General features: G+C 34.3%; 1 protein-coding gene and 1 long non-coding RNA gene across 2 annotated transcripts in view; one reads left to right on the plus strand and one right to left on the minus strand.

The window, feature by feature from the left end:
• Positions 1–20,680, plus strand: part of LOC123662599 — a 59,951-nt gene that overhangs the window by 5,226 nt on the left and 34,045 nt on the right. The gene's annotated exons all lie outside the window — the stretch shown is intronic.
• Positions 1,993–20,355, minus strand: LOC123666680. The gene is made up of 4 exons (XR_006745307.1): positions 20,345–20,355; positions 19,956–19,959; positions 11,518–11,523; positions 1,993–2,232 (listed from the first exon to the last, which is right to left on the minus strand). It is a non-coding gene; the product is annotated as an uncharacterized LOC123666680 (long non-coding RNA).

The following is a 20,680-nucleotide window of genomic DNA, read 5'->3' on the forward strand; positions in this document are numbered from 1 at the left end:
CTAAAATGATTGAGGGATCTCTATGGAGGTTTGTAGTGAAAAAACTTTCGTTTGCAGTTAAATAAAACTTACAGAAAATTGAAGTGAGACCCGCGGGAGTACGAAAACTTCGACTTCGACTGATTCGGTGCGAGCCAGTTACCGATGGATGGTCTTCACAATTACTACAAAGGTTTGTAGTGAAGAAATATTCGTTTGTACTACAATAAAAGTTACAGAAAATCAACGTGAGAGTTGCGAAAGTACGAAAGAATAGATTTCAACATAAATTTCGTAGAGAGCATCCGCCCTTCCGAGAAGAACCTCGTATTCATGCTCCTTTAACGGTTCTTTTGAGAGCAGACTATTCACTTCTTTATACTACTTCTATTATATTCACTTTTTGATATATTTGTATCTTTGCGTAAAGTAGGTAACAAGCAATTTGTTTCACCGATAGACCTCTCTTCCTTCACTACAAACCTCTTTGGAGGTTCTCAATCATTTTACACGTTTGTAGTAATTGTGAAGACCATCCATCGGTAACTGGCTCGCACCGAATCAGTCGAAGTCGAAGTTTTCGTACTCCCGCGGATCTCACTTCAATTTTCTGTAAGTTTTATTCAACTACAAACGAAAATTTTTTCACTACATACCTCTTTGGAGGTTCCTTAATCATTTAAGACGTTTTAAGTAATCGTAAATACCATCCATCGGTAACTGGCTCGCATCCAATCAGTCGAAGTCGAAGTTTTCGTACTCCCGCGGATCTCACTTCAATTTTCTGTAAGTTCTATTCAACTACAAACGAAAGTCTTTTAATTAAAAACCTCTTCGGAGGTCCCTCAATGATTTATGACGTTTGTAGTAATTGTGAAGATCATCGATCGGTAACTGGTTCGCACCGAATCAGTCGAAGTCGAAATTTTCGTACTTCCGCGGGTCTCACTTCAATTTTCTGTAAGTTCTATTTAACTACAAACGAAAGTTTTTTCACAACAAACCTCTTTGGAGGTCCCTCAATGATTTATGACGTTTGTAGTAATCGTAAAGACCAACCATATGTAATGGCTCACACGGAACATGTAGAAATCGATATTTTCGTACTTCCGCGGCTGTCTCTTCAATTTTCAGTAAGTTTTATTGAACTACAAACAAAAGTCTTTTCACTACAAACCTCTTTGGAGGTCCCTCAAGGATTTATGACGTTTGTAGTAATTGTGAAGATCATCCATCGGTAACTGGCTCGCATCGAATCAGTCGAAGTCGAAATTTTCGTACTTCCGCGGGTCTCACTTCAATTTTCTGCAAGTTCTATTTAACTAATAACGAAAGTTTTTTCACTACAAACGTCTTTGGAGGTCCCTCAATGATTTATGACGTTTGTAGTAATCGTAAAGACCAACCATATGTAATGGCTCACACGGAACATGTAGAAATCGATATTTTCGTACTTCCGCGGCTGTCTCTTCAATTTTCAGTAAGTTTTATTCAACTACAAACAAAAGTCTTTTCACTATAAACCTCTTTGGAGGTCCCTCAAGGATTTATGACGTTTGTAGTAATTGTGAAGATCATCCATCGGTAACTGGCTCGCATCGAATCAGTCGAAGTCGAAGTTTTCGTACTCCCGCGGATCTCACTTCAATTTTCTGTAAGTTCTATTCAACTACAAACGAAAGTCTTTTAATCAAAAACCTTTATAGAGGTCCCTCAATCATTTTAGACGTATGCAGTAATTGTGAAGACCATCCATCGGTAACTGGCTCGCACTGAATCACTGGTTTTCTTACTTTCACTGCATCTGATACTGTTATATATTACGAGTATGTCATATTAATTCTATCACAAACTAAAAAATGATGACTATAAATCGCTACGGAAATTATCGTTCAATTAACCTGTAATTGTAATTATTGAGGCTTTCAAATTGATTTTATAGAGGTAAAATTCATGACGATAATTACTCGCAATTTATTATTTTTTATATTTTTAATTATTTTTTTTTTCTAGCTTACTAAAAACAAAACAAAATGCACTACAATCATCTATTAACGTTCCTCTATAAGAATCGAAGAAAAAAAATTTTTATTTTAAATGTGGGGGGATGCAATATTTTTTGGTGCCAAAAAATTTTTTTTTGTACAACTACAAAAAAAGTTGTTGTCACTACTATCAACTACTAACCAATATCTATTAAATGAATCCAAAAAAAAACATTTTGTCCAAAGTCGGGTGCCAAGTTCACACAGCCTATAAACGTACAAGGAAGTTTTGTGGTGTCATATTTCGTTAAATATTTTTATAATGTTAATATTTTATTAGTATCTTCTTATTTCTTGAGAAAATATACTGTTACCTCAACAGTCAACTTGTTTTATTTTACAACATTGTTGATAGCTTCGATGCAGTTCAATTGAAGCAACAGATACTTTTATTATTATTGTTATCTGTTGTTTGTTACTGTCAATAAATAACAATTATTAACAGAACACCGTTGTTATTTACTTTGTAGATTGATTTAATTATAATTAAGTATGATTATTATGGGACGTCCTCCGGCCCGCTGGACCGACGATCTCGTCAAGATATTGCCGGTGTAGGCTGGATGAGGATTGCGGAAAATTGGGATGTCTGGCACGAACCTGGGTAGGCCATTCTATGTTCAGCAGTGGAATAGGCTGAACTGACTGACTGACTGATTATGGTTTTCTCGTTCTTCACGATAAAGCTTATATTTTATGTATATATCTAATTACACTATTAATTCCGAGCAATTCCTAAAAAGTCATTATTTCATTAAATAAATAAATACGGCTCAATTGTTATCAATCAATTTGTCGTTATATTATAAAAGAGGTAAATTTTACAATAATTATAAATTTTATATTTATAATGTGGTAAATTAACATTGCGAATTAATGATTTGTTATCGTTTTATCTGAAATTTGATAAAATGTTACATTATTGTAAATTGTAACTTTAGAATATATAATCGGAAAAATCGGCGCAGTTCGGCCTCGTGCTGGCTTACCTCATTATCGAAGGCTAAGTTTTTTATTCGAAAAGTGATATAACGAAGTCAATTAAAAAACTTGGCCAAGGCGACGTACCAACTCGGCCTGCAGTCACCAAGGCCCGAACCGTGGCTGGAAGCCAGACTCCATATATGCGAGACCTTGCCTGTTTTAACGTGCCCAATACATGTCGCTTCCGTACCTATAGCTCTCGCCCAGCCTTGTTATTCCTTAACGACTCCCCGATAACATAATGACCCCATTCGATAAACAGATGCATTTTTAACTTGTTTAAGGCGATAATTTTGGTTGACGTGGACGTTAATGAACTTTTGTGATCAACAATGCTTCTTTAAATTTTTTAAAAATTTAAATAAAATTACAATGATTTACATTGTAAATTACCATTATTTCTGTTACCTTTATACTTGCGTCCTAATATTGTCTGATGGAAAGCTAGGTCGAGGTCTAGGTCAGCGGTAGCTAATAAATGTTTCGGCATTATTTTGTAATGTTCTAAATAAAGATGCAAACAAAACCTTAATAAGAGCACAGTTTATTATCCGCTCTGTTATCAGCGTCAGCCTGATTAGTCACAGGGTCAACGGCTCGAGTCTGGGTTGACGGTTAATAACTAATTATCTCGGTTAACGTCCGAGCTACTTACGATCACAACTACGAAAGATTAACTCATTGAAGGAAATTGATGTTTCCAGAACTTTCTTAAGACTTTCGAATTATCCGTCTTCTATTAACTTAATTACTTTTTAATATACATTTAGTTGATCTTTATTTAAAATTCAAGCATGTGAAGTTTGTTTTTTAATTAATTTTTAATGGTCAGCTAATAGTTGTCCAGTATATCGCATGTCGATATTTCATTAACCGCTTGATAACTTTCATAATTCTTCCTGGAGTCGGTGAAGTGTTTGGACATAAATCTTATCGCCACTTTCAGTTTTAATAGTTAGTGCATTAAGTGCTCGCTCGTTCGAAGCGATTCGGTGTGTAACTCCAATTGCAAGATTGATTTATAAATTTCAAACTTTTGGTCCTCGTTGCGTCTAAAGTATTTTTAACGTGTTATTTTTGTCGAGATAAACATGAACACTTGAGGCTATGTAAGTTTTAATGGTTGTCACTTTCTTCCATCGTGCCGACAGTACTTTCACGGCTGCTTAATACTTAGCAGAAGTAAAAACTCCGAACCTGTAATCAGAGTCTGCTTACTGGGGCGTAATGATGACCGCTCTGTCACAATCTTTGATTTCTACTGTTAAAATAACTCAGTTTTCTCTTTCGACATGCTATTTTCATGTACCTGGTACTTGGTACCGACTCTAAATTATTTGTTTATATACATTTTTGTAAGTTTTCTTGATGATACTTTTCTAAGTCCTAAACCAAAAAGTCGCCAAAATTGATGTCGCCTATCTTTTAAATCAGCGACAGTTTTTCGTTATTCGAAATCATTACCAGGTCTGAAAAGTTAGAATATTAAGGAACATTTTGTATTTTCTCAGAAATATCTTGTATCAGGACCTTGTTTTCTCTTTCAAGTTTAAATATAAAAATGTATCTTCTGTACACTCATTAATTCAAGCACCATCACGCAACCCCAGCCATTCATTGGAGCATTAATTATTTATTATCTATCAACAGATTAAGTAAGAAGCGGATGTTTTATCGTGAAAGTGAACGTAATCGCTTTTGTCACACTTGTTTGTGTGTATTGGATTTGCCTTGCTTCGACTATGTCCACCAAATTGGTCTGATGGAGTATTCTAATCTGTGAGCGTTTTACCGTCGCCTAAAAAAGCCGTTTGCATTGCAATTTCTTAACCTTCCTTTTTATAGTTTTATAATTTAAATTTTTATTAATTTAAAATAATTTTTATTTTAGTTTCAAAGTTCCTACTTCCTAAAGTCATAGATATACAAGTTCAATTACGATAACACGAAAATATAAATTGATATCCGGACCGCTACCGGTCCGACGGCATTCCTCGCGACGAGTGTGTACTCCAGAGCCCGAGTCGCAGAACCGTCTCACGGCGGTGGGTGGCTCGGTCTGTGATGCGTAAAGCCATCTGTTCCGCGTGATCCACATGTGCGCGCAATTGTCCGTAATCCGATAGCTGGGAACTGGCGCAACAGTACCTACGAGTGCGCGTGACTGTCGCCCTGACTCAGTGGTAGTGCCTTTCGAGTTGCGATTGGTAGCCGTTACTATTATTATAAACGATATTGCAATCGTACCCGTAATTATAAAAAGACATTAAATATCTATAAAAGACGAGAAAGCTTAAGGAGTTACAACTGCAACGGTATTATAATTATTGCTGATGTTTACTTCAACATTTAAAAAAAAATGACCTGGTTAAATTTATTCTATGATTATGTTTATGACAGTCGAGAGTGCAAAAAAATCACATCTCGGTTAAAACAGTCAGTATCGACGCCGGCCGGGCGGCGCCTGCGCAGCACCTGTCGGCACTTAGCTTCGCACTGTGCGGAATCTGATTTCGTGTTTACCGTTGTGTGTTTAGATATTCTATATTTAAAATGTTAGTTGTTTTAGCGAAACTATGCGCGCTTTATATAAAGAAATATGCTTGTACTTCGCTGTGTAATGATTTCGAACAGTACGTGGACGAAGTCGGACGTAATCCTGCGGGAGTCTGCAATATACATAACTAGCCGACCCGTGCCCACTTCGTTGGGCGTTAATTATTATTATATTAAGCAAATAACATACTTTAAAGAACAAATTTTATAGCACTTAAATAAATAATATGTTGCTTCCGTGTATTTATTATTTTAAATTACAGAACCAAATAACTTACTTTAATGAACAAATTTTATAGCACTTAAATAAATAATATGTTGCTCCTACGCCATCTATCAAAAATCGAGAAAACGTCGTCGATAGACTAAAATAAGATCTAAATTAATAACGTCGAAAGACTACTAAATTGTTTTCTAATAGCGATAGATGGCGCTAGTTTATTTACCATTTTGATATTATATTTTAATCTTTCTTATTTACTGAATGTTTTGTTCAATTACAATAAAATATAGCCTATGTCACTCCTGAATAGTGTAGCTTTCTGTTAGTGAAAGGATTTTCATGATCGGATAAGTATTTGCGAAGATTACCCCCTACATACAAACAAAGTTATAAACTTTACGTCTTTATAATATTAGTATAGTTTATGTTTAATTAATAATTCAGTATATAATTAATTTTAAAAATACATTTTAAAATTCAATAATTGATAAATCTTAGTATACTTTATATGAAATTCCTGTCCAATAAAAGATATTGGTAAAATTTTCTGTATCTCATGCTGTACTCATCATGTAAAGATTTACACTACTTTCACAACTAATTCACACGTCGCCGAGTAACTATTGAATTTTATTCAAATACTTTTCAACAATACTCTTATTTATAAAAGTAAACAATATAACGGCCCGAGGGAAATTAACAATTAGAACTACCTTACAATCTCTGCGCACCTACGTGCGGAGGTAAGGGTTGTCAACAATAAAAATCGATTTGAAACATCAGCACACAATTTCTCTCAGGCTTTTTTTTGTATACATTACATGGGTGGCTAACAATCAAGTCAAATTGTTTAAAATTGAAGGCATAAAATATTTATAGGCTTACAATCTTACCTTTTTATTGAATCTGATTAAAATAGAACTAAATTACCTTACTATCCACATATTGTTGTATTATATACCTACTATTTATTAAATTAGGTATTTGCGAAATTACTGTTCCGTTTCAAGGTGACACCGTATCTAAAACGAAGACCTTGATAACAGTGTCTACTTAAATTATGATTGAACTTTTTTATTTACTTTTTATCAGTATTTGTCTTTGGTTGATTGCTTGATTTAAATGTTTACGGTATAAAATATTATTGTAAAATAGTCTTTTTTATGTACCTACCTACCTAATGTTTCAATTTATAGAACTTTAGTAACTGACTAGGTAACGACCCTAAATTATCAACGCCCGTTACATGAACACATGCGTAGTAGTAATAAGAAATTAAAAGTGCTCATATACGATCAAATAACGTAATTAATTATTTCTATATAAAAAATAAATATCGCTTTTGTGGATAATATTAAATTGAAAAGTTAAAATGAATACTCAAATGATTTGCGTTCGCGAATCTTCTGTAAAATTTTAATTATGGTATGAATCGCGCGCCGTTTCATCATTTCGTTTTAATTAATTAATTTGAAATGAAACAATGTAATAACACTGTTTTGGGTGTCTTTATCGTTTATTAAATGTCAAGTTTGTCCAGGTCAATGGCTAAAGAGTACATACCTACTATTTCTGCAGTTTTAAATTCTATTGAGACTGTTATCTTGACCGCACCAATCAAACTTCTCGGTGTGTTCTTCATTCTATACTGGCGACATCATCTGCATTTTATTCTTGGTACTATCAAAAACCGTTATACTGAATATAGATCAAAAATATGTCCTATATTCGATTCAGTTTTAAGAGTTTTATAAATCGTTTTAAAATATATAAAAGCGTAAAAATAGTATTTACGCTTTCAAAATTCAAATCTAAAAATACTCTTACCCAATGGCCAAGTTATATCAAGCCATATTCAAAGTGAATAAAAATAAAAATCCGAGCCGTATCTGAACGTGACCCGCATGCAGGTGGGCGGTTGTAAACCTGTATTTGTACCTAATAGAACCGAGTAATCCCCTCTGAAACGAACTCTTAACGTATTATAAAATACGTTTGTTCTATTGTTCTAAAACTTATGTAAAAAATGTTCCTAACTTATAAAAACACGTCCCAGGAATAAACAGGGATTTGGGGCAATCCCTATTTTGAGTTTTGATGAAGTAAAGCTGTGTTAACTATAACACCTTTGCCTTGTACGATTAACTTACGTAGTAGTTGAATTTTATTAGTTCTCGTATCTTTGATATTTTGTATTACTACGGACCTATAAAATCATAGTAATGTATTATTCTGTATAGAGATGTTCTTAATCAGCGATTGTTATTTGCAACGAAAAGCTGTCTTTATATTTTTATATTGACTGAAGTTAAGTGTATTTAATGTACATACGTGATAAGTTCTGCTACAATAATTTAGAAAAAGACTTGACAAAATTTTCGCTTCGATGATTCTCGGAAACCTAAAGATGCATAGCAAATGTCGCATGTGACTATGTAAGAAGAAGTTTAATATTGTGCGTCAGAAACAAAACGAATCGAAGCCTCAAAGGTCACAAAACCGGTCGTCGGTCCAGTGGTGTGCGATCACGTAAAGTAAACGCAACGCGCTGTAATGTCGCCTGCTGGACGCGGGCCGATGACCGCTTACGTTCTGTTTGCTAACCATTACTACCATGCCATGTATTACTACTACTGTGACATTTAATAGACGAGATCGAGAAAATAAGGTAACTAGGATTTTATGAAGTCCTTAGTGTTTTCTAATTTTTATATATTTATAGTCAACAAGATACTCCGACATTTTTACTTATACGGGACATTCCGATTCGGGACCGCGATTGTCATTTTAAGAGTTCCGATATTTCGGTGACGTTGCAGGCGCCATAACGGGTGACTGGGAAACTTGTATGAGCCTTCGATTTCGAAATGATTATAAAATATATGACTGTTACATGAAAATGAAATGCATAAAATACACATTATATACTAATTAAGTCAAATCACAGTCTTTAGTTTTAAATTAAACTAGCTGTGTCCGCGACTTCGTCCGCGTGGGATGTGCAAAAAAATATTGTTTAATTCGCAGAGTTACAAAATAAATAAATGATACTCCAATATTATTTATTTGTATAGATTATCTTTTGCATATGCCAGTGTCGCGTCATTTGGAAAGTTTGTTTTCGATTTCAGTAAAATAAGTTAAAATTAAAAACCAGTAAGTTTCCAAGCATTAGCTATGTTACTTATAATTTGTTTTAACACCGAAGTCATTGTTAACATGCATTTAAAACTGTCAATATTAATTGGAGTCCAAGTGAACACGTTGAACGCCATGGGGGACACCAGTGGGGCCTCACTTGTTTAGTCCATGGGGCCAGCTTAAAAGTCATAATTTACAAAAAAAATATGATTTTTTGCACTACCAAACCCATTCTTAAATATCTTACTTATTTTTCCTTACATTATAATTATAACATATTTTTATAAGTCATATTTCTTAAGCTGACTCTGGCTCGCGGTCATGTGGTGTCCTCTGCGGCACCAAAAGAACCAATTGTGGGTCGACTACATGGTGTCCCGCCATGGTCCAAACAGAAAAACTAAAAAATTAAGACGACGTTTTAAGTGTGTAAATATAATATGTATACGCGATGTATCAACAGAAATCTCGAATACCGTTCTAATTGTTGTACTCTACTAAATATTTATTTATGTGGTGGTCAGTTTTTTCGCTATTTTACTATAATTTAAATATGAAAAGATTAGCGGTAGTTGACGACTAATTAACCCCAGTGTGCAGCGTCCGTTTAATTTCATAATATTTAATGTTACGTGTAACCGCGGTCGTTAAGCGCTCGTAAAACCTCTTTTAATTCATCCCGATTCCTCATTAAATTTTTTATGGACGATTTGGACTTTGAATTTTATATTATGTATATTCTGAATTTGTTTATTTTAAGTGTTTTCCATAATAAAGGCTGCCTAAAGACCTATCTTCTGTGTAGACTTTATCTGATTATTAACCAATTTTCCTTAATTTTGAAGATAAATGGAGGTGACCAATCGATCCTGTGTAAATCTTTGATAAAATATGTTTATAGTAACTTTTCTGATAGAAGAGGCAATTAATATAAAGCATATCTAAAGCTGTTTCCTATTTTTTAGCGCTGTATACAGATAGTTAAAGGATTTCTGCAGGATTTAACAACTTATTTATCATTATTACGTTTAATGTTGCGCTTTTTTACCAGTCCTATTAAACAACGGAATATAGTCGTTTGTATATGCTAATAGTATTTAAATTAGATCCTTTGTTTTTATGGTCGATTTGTGTTATATCGCATTATTATTTACAATTGTTTTTTTTTTTTTTTCACTAATATCAATTCTACATCATACAACATTAGTCTCCGATCTACGAAAATTTACTTGATTTGTTAAATGATAATTTGTTGTTGACAAATTCATCAAGAAATTACAATTGTTACAAGTTTTGCGAAACCATAGTTGTAAACGTCGTCTTCGTAATGAAGTATAGTACTTGAGTAGGAATCGTAATATTTGTGTGAGAGCATATCTCATCAGCTCGCTTGAGATCCTCGAAAACTTTTCTCATTACGATAAACAGACTCTGCTAAGAATAGTTTGACATCTCACCGCTTCGGAGCCACTATTGGCATACCGAATTCTATCAAATAACGTGAAACTAATTTTTAGACTAATTATCGTATTATTGTATAAGTGATACAACAAACGCCTTACAAACAACGGTCTTCGGTAGGAAAAAATCCGATTGGGACACATACAAAACACGTTTTCTCAGACCACGACAAACGTGTGTGGTCCATACGAATATTTCTCATGAAGGCAGATGCTTTGATCTACTATGGACTAGCACAGCCGTCAAATATAGCATCATTTATTAATGAAATATATAAATAATGAAATCAATCGAAATTATTTTAGATTTAGATGAAAGAGCATTAAGACTAATATAAACAACAGATGCTGCTGTATCGTAAGATCTCTCGGACGGCTACAGTTTTTAGACGCTAAAATATATCGAGAGATATATATATCAAAGGGATTTAAAGAATCAAAAGAACGGTACTCTAAGCACTTTCAACGTTGGCTCAGGAGATCAAAAGACGAGATCCATCCGAAACACGATCGTCGCTCGGTAAACATCCGTCGCGATTGTTCCATTTTAATATTTACGTTTCACGCTTAACCGTATTTATAACTGTCGATGTCGCCATCGGTACTCGTGATCGAAAATATCGTTTTGTTTCCCAAATAAGTAGCAGTCGCTCGTTTTTCGTTTCGCTGTGAAATTGGTAGGATTACGGAATTTAATAAGAAATGTAACGTTTTTTGCTTTGTGTACAAAGAGATTTAGAAGTAGGCGAAAACGTGTCTGATGCAACCGCGGCGATGTTCGTTAAGGAAAATGTCTATCGAGAAGGGTTTCTTTTTCAATTATGATTTTTAGTTAGTATTTTCTGACGAGACGTTAATAGTTATTTAAATATCTAACTCATATTGTTTGTTTCACCATGTTACTATAATACCAGTTCAAATGTAAATAAGGTAATATTTTAATGAACAGCCTCGCTCAGATTGAACGTTTTAATTATCTACAATTTACGCGACGATGACTTTAATTGCCTTAATTATATCACTTTATACTACTAAATATGCAAATAAACTTTTACCTTACAATAAAAGCGTTAGCGATAGTTTATAATAAAGGAAATAATTAAATGCTAACATGAATGAGAACTTGAACCAGAAACTTGTATTTTTTATGTCTTACTGCTCATTTGTTGTGTATTAGATCCAGGTAAAATAATAAACAATTTGTTGTATTCGTTTCCGATGTTGCGAATAAGCCGGTACGTTCATTGGTCGTATTAGCACCTTAGTTTATGATATTTTTAACAAGATTTTAAAAAACATTGTCTGTTGTATGAAATGTAATGCACTGTAAGTATGAGTCCATTGATGATATCATGGTTTCGGTCAGACAAATTAGCCTCTCAGACAAAAATAAGAATTGTTAGTTGAATCAATCTGAACAATGATGTAGTTAATTAATTAGATATTTTTCTAAAGAGTTGGTTATAAAATCGTAATTTTTTGCATAAGTCGGTAAAAGAACTCGTGCAATTAGTTCAATAATTATGTTATTTCGCCAGTTCTAAAAGATAAACTTCTCACACTTAACGGCCTCCACGAATATTTATTCTTGTGTCGGAGGTCTGAAAACAAGCAATATACACAAGCACAAAAGCCCAGGTGACGGCAAACATCTGTATAGCCAATACAAATGTTTGCCATGAGGAGGTATCGAACCCCCAACCGCCAGAGTAACAAGCCACAGTGCTGAGATCGTTGCGCCAACGCGTAGTCATGTGATGTGAAAATAAAAAGAAAGGAAGAAATGTTTTTATACAGAAATTATGCTATGTGGTTACGTCACCCCCTCTTCCCGTGGGTGTCGTAAGAGGCGACTAACTGTACTATCTAAGAAGATAATACAGTTCCACTACCACCGTGGAACTTAAAAAGCCGAGCGATGGCGGGATAACCATCCAACTGCTGGCTTCCCGCCAACCCGCCTGCCCAGTGTGGTGACTATTGGCAAAACACATAAAGTTCACGCCGTTTTTGGCGTAAACTCGGGGAGACCTATGTCCAGCAGTGGACTGCGATAGGCTGAAGTGGTGTGGTGGATATAGAAATTGTTTTGTATAAGGTTACAAATAATGTCATCATAGACGGTCAATTTCCCGGCGACAGCGCGGGCCTGGACCTCCGAACCCTCGAGGCCCGCCGCGGCACGTGCGCCTACGTGCGCCGAATCCACATTTCGGGTCGCCGTGTTGACGTACAGTGTCACAGTAAAATTGATTGTAGGTCGTGTCCCGTGTATTATACGTTATTACATCACGTACTTGTTGAACAACGATAATAGATAACGTCGAATTACAACGTAGTAAATTTGTCTTTTTTTTTTGTTAAGTTGAGTTTATATCTTCTTTTGCTGCTTTCATTTTGGTTACTTTAAATATGTAGCTTAATTTTAATTTTCTTATATCTCTCTTTATATTTCATAAGAACCCTTAATGTTTTTGCTCGGCTATGCTTTTGTTTTAAAATACTTTGTGATTTATTAAAATTCCACAATTGAATTTCTGCGTAGCTGAATTTCAGAAAATTTATTTTCTTCAAATTAACAGTTGTGGAATTTATCCTTGTAAATATTTCTGCACAAAGTCGTATTAACAAGTCTCATAAAAGTTGTAGATATTAAATCTTTAGATGTTCACTTGTTCAGCGATCGTTGACATTGTTTTAATTCGGCTCCAATGCTTGCCAGTGTGTAGGTCAAAAGACGTTCTTTAATCTCGGAGAGTTTTCTTTGCTGTAACTTTTTGTTTTGTTCGTGTTTCTCGTATTGACCTACATTATCGATGATTAACGATGCCTTCTTTATCTCAGTTACTAGTTCTTTTTTCATTGAGTACAAATGCATTTCATATGGGTTAATTACTTTTAAATATTGTTATCTCGTTGATGTCGAAAGGAAGTAATCAATTCGGCTTGTTTCATGTCGCCCGCTATCAACATTCGTCGATGGTTGTGGGATCATAAACAATAGAAATAAGTTTATCAGCAAACAAAAAAAAAATAGAACTCGACCGTATCTAAAACGAACATGAAATATATAAACAAATACGGTTTTTAATTCTCTTTAAGCTCCTAATTTTTGGTATCACCATACACGACAAATTTGAAAGTCATTTTTTTTTTTAATTCTGTAATGTGAAGCCTAAATTCCGCCGTTTTGATTTTTAAAATGTTCGCTTTACCCAGTAATTAATATAAGCAACGACATTCTACACTTGAAAACGGATAAGCAGCTTAGCCTGTACTTGATAACAACAAATATGACATTCACATATGTGCCTGAATTTATGTTCTTTTTCTCCTTCAGTAAACGAGTAGGTATAAAAGAAGAGTTTTCCTAATACTTTTTAACTCTTGGTGAACGCTTCGCGCTGATCTAGGATCTTAAAGAATAAAATGCTTATAAACATTAAAATACGTATAAATTAAGAACGTGGAAACGCGCCTGTCTCTACGGGCGGAACTCCGCGCATTCCACGTTTGAATGGAGTGCGGAAATGCACGCGGGACGGAGGGGGGTTCTGACGGTTTACGATGCACGATGAATAGTGGCCCGCTATATATGTGCCAAGTACGAACTTTATACAATAGTGATACTGTTGGTCGGTTTGAAGACTGATTGAGACTACGTCCAGGAAGTGTTTTTGTAGATCAGATGGAATGCGGAATAGATGAGGATAGATTTTGTTTATAATGTAGTGTCAAACTTAATGATAGTATTACATGTTGGCCGATTAAATCTTACTTGATTTAAAGGTTTCGCAGTCTTGTGTTTTTAATTTAAAATCATAATGAATCCCGTTTGTCTACTAGTGTTATTTAAGTTTGCGGTTATTCTTAAAGGTCAAATTCAAATTCATTATAAATGTTCTCAATCAAATCGGAATTAGGCGACTATGTAGAGAAACGTCGCCATAAAAACGATTTAAAATGTTTTATGGCGACATGGCGTACACGAAGAGTACCCGAGCGTGATGCAAGATGAAATAAAAAAGTTCCTAGAACTAATGGGGTTCAGCGAACGGCGACAGTTTCCTGACATAAACCACGCGTGTGTGTCTGGCCCAATTTAAATATTGAGGTTTGTTGCTTTTGCAGTACGTCCATGGACTCTGATATCTGTCAATCATATGTGATCTGTTGTTTTAAAAAGTTATTGCTGGATTATGAAATGTTTTATTCCAACTATTTCTGGTGATTTTAGTCGTTTAACTTTTTGGTGGGAACTTTGCGAAAAATATTGTGTGTCTGTGTAAGTCTAGATATTAATTCCATACTAAGATTCAGCAGTTTTTCTTAGAATTAGTATCAATCACCCGTTCTTCCTCAAATACTTTAAAATCGCAGTAGTTAATTATTCTAAGATTAAAACGTACACACACTACACTTCAGCCTATCGCAGTCCACTGCTGGACATAGGCCTCCCCAAGTTCGCGCCAGACATTACATAGATCGTCGGGCCAACGGGCCGGAGGACGTCCCACACTGCGTTTGCCAAGACGCGGTCTCCACTCTAGGACCCGTCTACTCCAACGGCCATCGGTCCTGCGACACAGATGACCAGCCTACTGCCACTTCAACTTGCTAATTCTGTGGACTATGTCGGTTACTTTCGTTCTCTCGCGGATAGTCTCATTTCTAATCCTATCTTTGAGAGAGACGTAAAACGTCTTGATTAAAACGTATTTTATCTTTATACAAGGAATAGGATTTATCTACAATCTACATAAAAGTGTTACTATAAGGAACTTAATGAGCGGAGTGAAGAAAGTCCTAAAAGATCTCGGTCAATGTGCCGTTTAGTAACGTCGAATCTACAAATTCCAGAAAGGTTCCACCTAATTCTGGCTTTTATTTTACCAATTTAGTGCTTTGTTTACGTGTTCCCTTTTCTGCAAACAAGCGTCGACTCGAACAGAACAGACTTGTAGATTGTTGACTATGAGCTTAATTTTCATGGAGAAGTTGAACGAACATACGTTATGATGTCCAAACAGTAAAATTGAACACAAATAACTCTATCGAATTACTTCCATATTCTTCGAATTCTTTCCAATATTTTTAGATCAAGATTAATAAGGCTTTTTATTGTGATTGTCGTCTGACCTTCAGTCGTAGACTGCCCTTGTCACTGTTACGACTAAAGGGAATACCCATTTTAATTATATTAAAAACCTAACCTAGTTTTGTGTTATCCCAGTTAATTTAAATTTTACCTAAACGAAATTCGAATATTATTTTATTTAAGAATCGAGAGGTTTATGTTTCATTTGCGGGTTTAAGTAGTTAAAAATCTTTCATTATTTTTTAACTAGACGACTTCATATTTCTAATACTTAGAAAGGTCACCCAGAGGTAATAGAATTTTACGGGTACTTCGGGCCCGTGGGCTAAAGTTAGGCGTCCGTTGATCTAATCAACTTAGCTTGGATTACCTACGGTTACTAGTAACAATGCCTTAATTTGTTTTTTTTTTTTTTTAATCTTATCATGGATAACCGTTGTGTATGATGGCAACCAATTTATATACACAATTCATTTAATTTTAGTAAATACGCATTTAAATGTTACACTCCTCACGCCAGACTTAGCCGGATATCCCTCCTAAAATCTAGGAGCAGTAAGTCGAATCATTGCCAACTGCGCGTATGAACTGGACACCTTTTCTGAAATATAATCGAATTTATGCCAGTTTCCTGAGATTTTCTAAAGTCCAAAAAATAATATGCAAAGTATGATTTATGGAATTACTTATTACAATACTTTTTAGAAGGTCTTTGTAATATTCTGTCCATGTCAGATAGCGTTTCGGATTTTACAAAGCGGGGTCAACGCACCGCCGGCTCAGTCGTGACATTAGATGCATCTCGATGTGAATGACCAACGACTCCAGCCTAGTCCTAGCTACAATTACTAACACAGCAATTATTTGCAGTGTTTATATATTACATACTTAATTATTTTATATTTTAATACCTAAAATTTTTTGCTTAAGTGATAGAAAAAATGAACCAGACACCAGTACAAGATGGTTGGATGTTTGCTAGCATTTGTCACGATTATTTATTAACTATCTAAGCTTCATTCAAACTTAATGAACTAAATTTTTATCAACCGACTTCAAAAAAAAGGAGGAGGTTACTCAATTCGACCGTATTGTTGAGTATATATATGTATGTTCGGGGATAACTCCGTCGTTTATGAACCGGTTTTGATAATTCTTTTTTTGTTGGAAGGGAGATATCCCTAGTTTGGTACCATGATAAGGAAACCAGGATCTGATGATGGGATCCCAGAAAAATCGCGGGAAAATCTCGAAAATCCGCATTACTTTTTACTGGGTGTACCAATTATGATGATTTTTAATTTAATCAAAAGCCTATGTTTATCATGTGGTCACATTTAAATTTCATCGAGATTTGATTACAACTTTTGGAGTAATCTTTGATAATGCGTATTTACTTGACTATTTTTTCGTCTACCTACGTTGTATTACTTGTCGATATAATTGAAGTCGGTTTTTCTTCGTTTGCCTGCAAACACAATTATTATTATTAATATATGTACATACTGCTTGCGGGGCCTTGAATATAGAATAAATGTTTAAAGTATAAAAAAATGTATACAAGTTTGTATACATATTTTTTCTTGTGTAACGCCGTGATACAATTGTATACGACGAATACAATAGAGCTAAAATATTTTCAGTATTTAAAACAGACTTGGCGCGGAATTTCTACGCGTCACAAGTTTGTAGCGACGCATTTGTTGTTGCATATTAAATTATTTATACCCGTACTTATTCATATTTTGCTTGGGCATTTTATACGCATAAGTTTTGTTCTCGTGGCAATCATAGGCTAAAAAGTATCTTTTATCTCTAGTCTATCTTTTATTTAATTAAACTGTGCAGTCCTTGTGAGTCTCCCCACCGTGCCTCGGAGAGCACGTTAAGCCGTCAGTCCCGGTTGTTATCATGTACACCTGATAGCGATCGTTACTCATATATGACCCGCATTGGCACAGCGTGGTGCATTAAGCTCTGATAGATCTTAAATAAATGCATTTTAAATCGTATTAATGTAACGACATTGACAACAAATCCAATATGCCAGCTAAATATAAGGGGTGAAACGGGCCGGCGGGGTACGAGGATGAATTAATTTGATCAAAACCCTGTCTAGCGTTCTTCCCTTAGCGACGAGGCGGAAGACAGGTAATCAGGATTAAATTGTCTGTGAACTGACGAGGTTCGTATTTTATTTCGCTTTCGGTATTCCGAAATATCTGTCGCTGTTACATCTGTGACATTTCCAATAAGCTGTTTACTTGTATATGATAACAGTTAAGTTAGCGACATTACTCTGAAAAACCGTATCCTAATATATACTATAATATTATATCATAATATTTATTAGAAAATAGGACTTAACCAACTTCATCAATTACAGATAAAGTTTATCTGGCACACAAGTTACCGATAGGTTGTTAGAGATCATCTTGATCACCAGAATTTGAAATAGACCCTTCGCGATTTCTTTCATCTTAACTCATAAACTACAACTTTTGAAATACAAATCGGACTTTGTCATGGTTCTGATAATCTTGCTATCGAGATATTTAAATGTTCGATAATTAGTTTTATACTAGTTGCTATCAATTTAACTAAAAATTATAACAAAAAAGTGTTTGTGTGTGTGTGCAATTCACATATGGCAGAAGTGAAATTTCTGAAAAAATTCGTAGAAATGTAAGTCATTGCGACTTGTTCTATCGACGATGATCACGGTCTCGTGAAAAAAGGTCGTAAACGCCATGCCAAACGCGTCGCTTACGCGTTTTGAGCAGTAGTGTATTCAATCTCATTCTCTCTCTACATTTATGTGTTTCTTTCTTTATCGTGATGCATCTTCGTTTCACCGAGTTTCAAAAAACAACAAATCTTAAGAAGAATTACTTCAAAAATCACACCACAGCAATATGAAAACTAACAAAACTTTCGTTTTATATATATTTAATTCTATTACAATAAAATAGTTATTTCTGTACAATATATCATCATGTAGTAGTAGTTTAAAGGTGATTTTATCCGGATTATACGGAGACGGCTCGGCTTAGCGGACTGAACGGATTTGTAATAGAACGTGGCCAAAACGTGAGCTGAGCGCGTGAAGCCGTACGATCACATGCGTTTTACTTAAATTCGATGTCGATTATTTATATACGGATTTATTTTACTCTCTTAATCATCATTAATTACAATTACATAAATTACTCGAACTCGACAGTTCCTAGTTTATCCGCATACATAAAAAAATATAAACTCAAATTCCTAAACCACAAAACTAATCAAAAAAGAAAATCAAAAAATTATCGGTAGTGCGTATCTATGTTAACGGTGAACGCTAGCGCCAACAGCCAATTGCGATTACTGCGCAACCTTTAGTTAGTAAATAGTTCTTACTCTGCAGAATCGCTTGCTTCAATCACTTTGAAAAGAGAATAAAGTTTTAATTTATTATCTTTTGAAACAAAGTGAACATTACTATTCGACGGTTTTTGTTTTTGTTGTTTCATTTCTTTTAAATTGAAATCAAGTTTTTACAAAGCTGTTTAAATTAACATTAATAGAAACGTAAAAAAAAAGTACTGCAAATGTAAAGAATTAGATGTTTATTCAAAATGGTTAATATTCTATCTATTTTTGATACATGATATTTTTTTAATTATTAAGGTTTGCTTGCAGCTGATACATTTTATGACATATTATGTCTTATACGTTATTTTTAAGTTATTATTGATGTATTCAGGTTCAAAAATCTTATGTGAGGTGCGCTTAGTAAGTACTTCTTTATGTTATTTGAACGCGAATTTTATATGTTTATAATATGTTATATATTATTTCTCACTTTTTATGTTTGTCATATCACGTTGCCACCTGCTTCTAATTTAGTTATGGGGGAACTCCCTCGCTTTATCTACGATAATAATATATGTAAAAGCAAGATAAGAGTCTTTTACCTCATATCAATGATATATGTAAGTACCTATATATTCATTAGAATCAAATCCTACCATGTATGTTTTACGGTTTTATTATTGGATTTAGATTTGTTTTTTATCAGTCAACATTGTTATACAAATGTATGAAACCGTTGATGGTGACGAACCGAGGATGGTGGCGGTACTATTTGTGTTAAATAAAAATTAACATCGTAAATATTAAAATACCACTTAAAAAACTTTGAAGTGCTCAAGTAATTTTCCTCACAAACAAATCAAACACGCCTCGAGGCACCCTTCGTCTTTATCACGGTCTTTGTCAACAAAGAAAAGGCAAAAGTTAATTGAAAACATTCACGGGATTAATTAAAAATATTCCGCTATTATGGCGGACTTGGTAATTTTGTGAGAAATTTTTTATTTATTTCAGGCATCCTGAAAATTGCGAACAAGTTAAAGTGAACGATTTTCAGAAATATTTATTATATTTAATTACAGGCGAAATTAATTAAAATGGTTTTCGTAAAAGACTTTACTGTTTTGAGCATTTGAGTTTTAATCTTTGTAAAGTTTTGTTTCATTTAATATTGATTATAATTTGTATTTGCACAGGTGATCGTACTACTGTAAAACGTCACCTTATAAATTTATTATTAAGTTTCATGTTTTTGTAGTAGGTATTCAAAAAACGATTAAAGTAATTGGTTGGGTTTTTTATGATAACAAAATTTTGAGCCTCGTCTGCAACAATTGTTCGGTAAAGTATCATTTAACCGATTGTAAACAAAAAAAATGATCTTATTACTTTACGTAATACCTCGAAGACGAAGAGTGTCGTAACGTCTTGAGTTCTTAATGCAACAAAGCGAACAAGAGCATTAGAACGAAACAAACATTGATGATAGACGATTAGTTTACACGATTATGGAACAACGAATTTGCGACTATTCGCGCAAATCGTTCCAAGCCTTCTCCAGCCGCTTGAAGCGCTTTTTTTTTTCAACTGCTTGGATTGATGAAATAATATGGAAGATTCTTTTTAGTCGATAAATATTGATCATGCCGTTGTATTTACAGTTGCAGATTAAATAATTAAAATGTCACAGAATGTTTCAGAGAATGTATTAGCCTAAAGAAAACTGTGCAAATTTTAACAGACTCAGATGGAGTATATCCTACTTGAATTGATGTATGGGTACAGTATGACAAATTTTTATGTCATTGTTATATATAAAACTAGCGACCCGCCCCGGCTT

The sequence above is a fragment of the Melitaea cinxia genome, chromosome 2 (assembly GCF_905220565.1).
Source record: "Melitaea cinxia chromosome 2, ilMelCinx1.1, whole genome shotgun sequence".
Lineage (NCBI taxonomy): Eukaryota > Metazoa > Arthropoda > Insecta > Lepidoptera > Nymphalidae > Melitaea > Melitaea cinxia.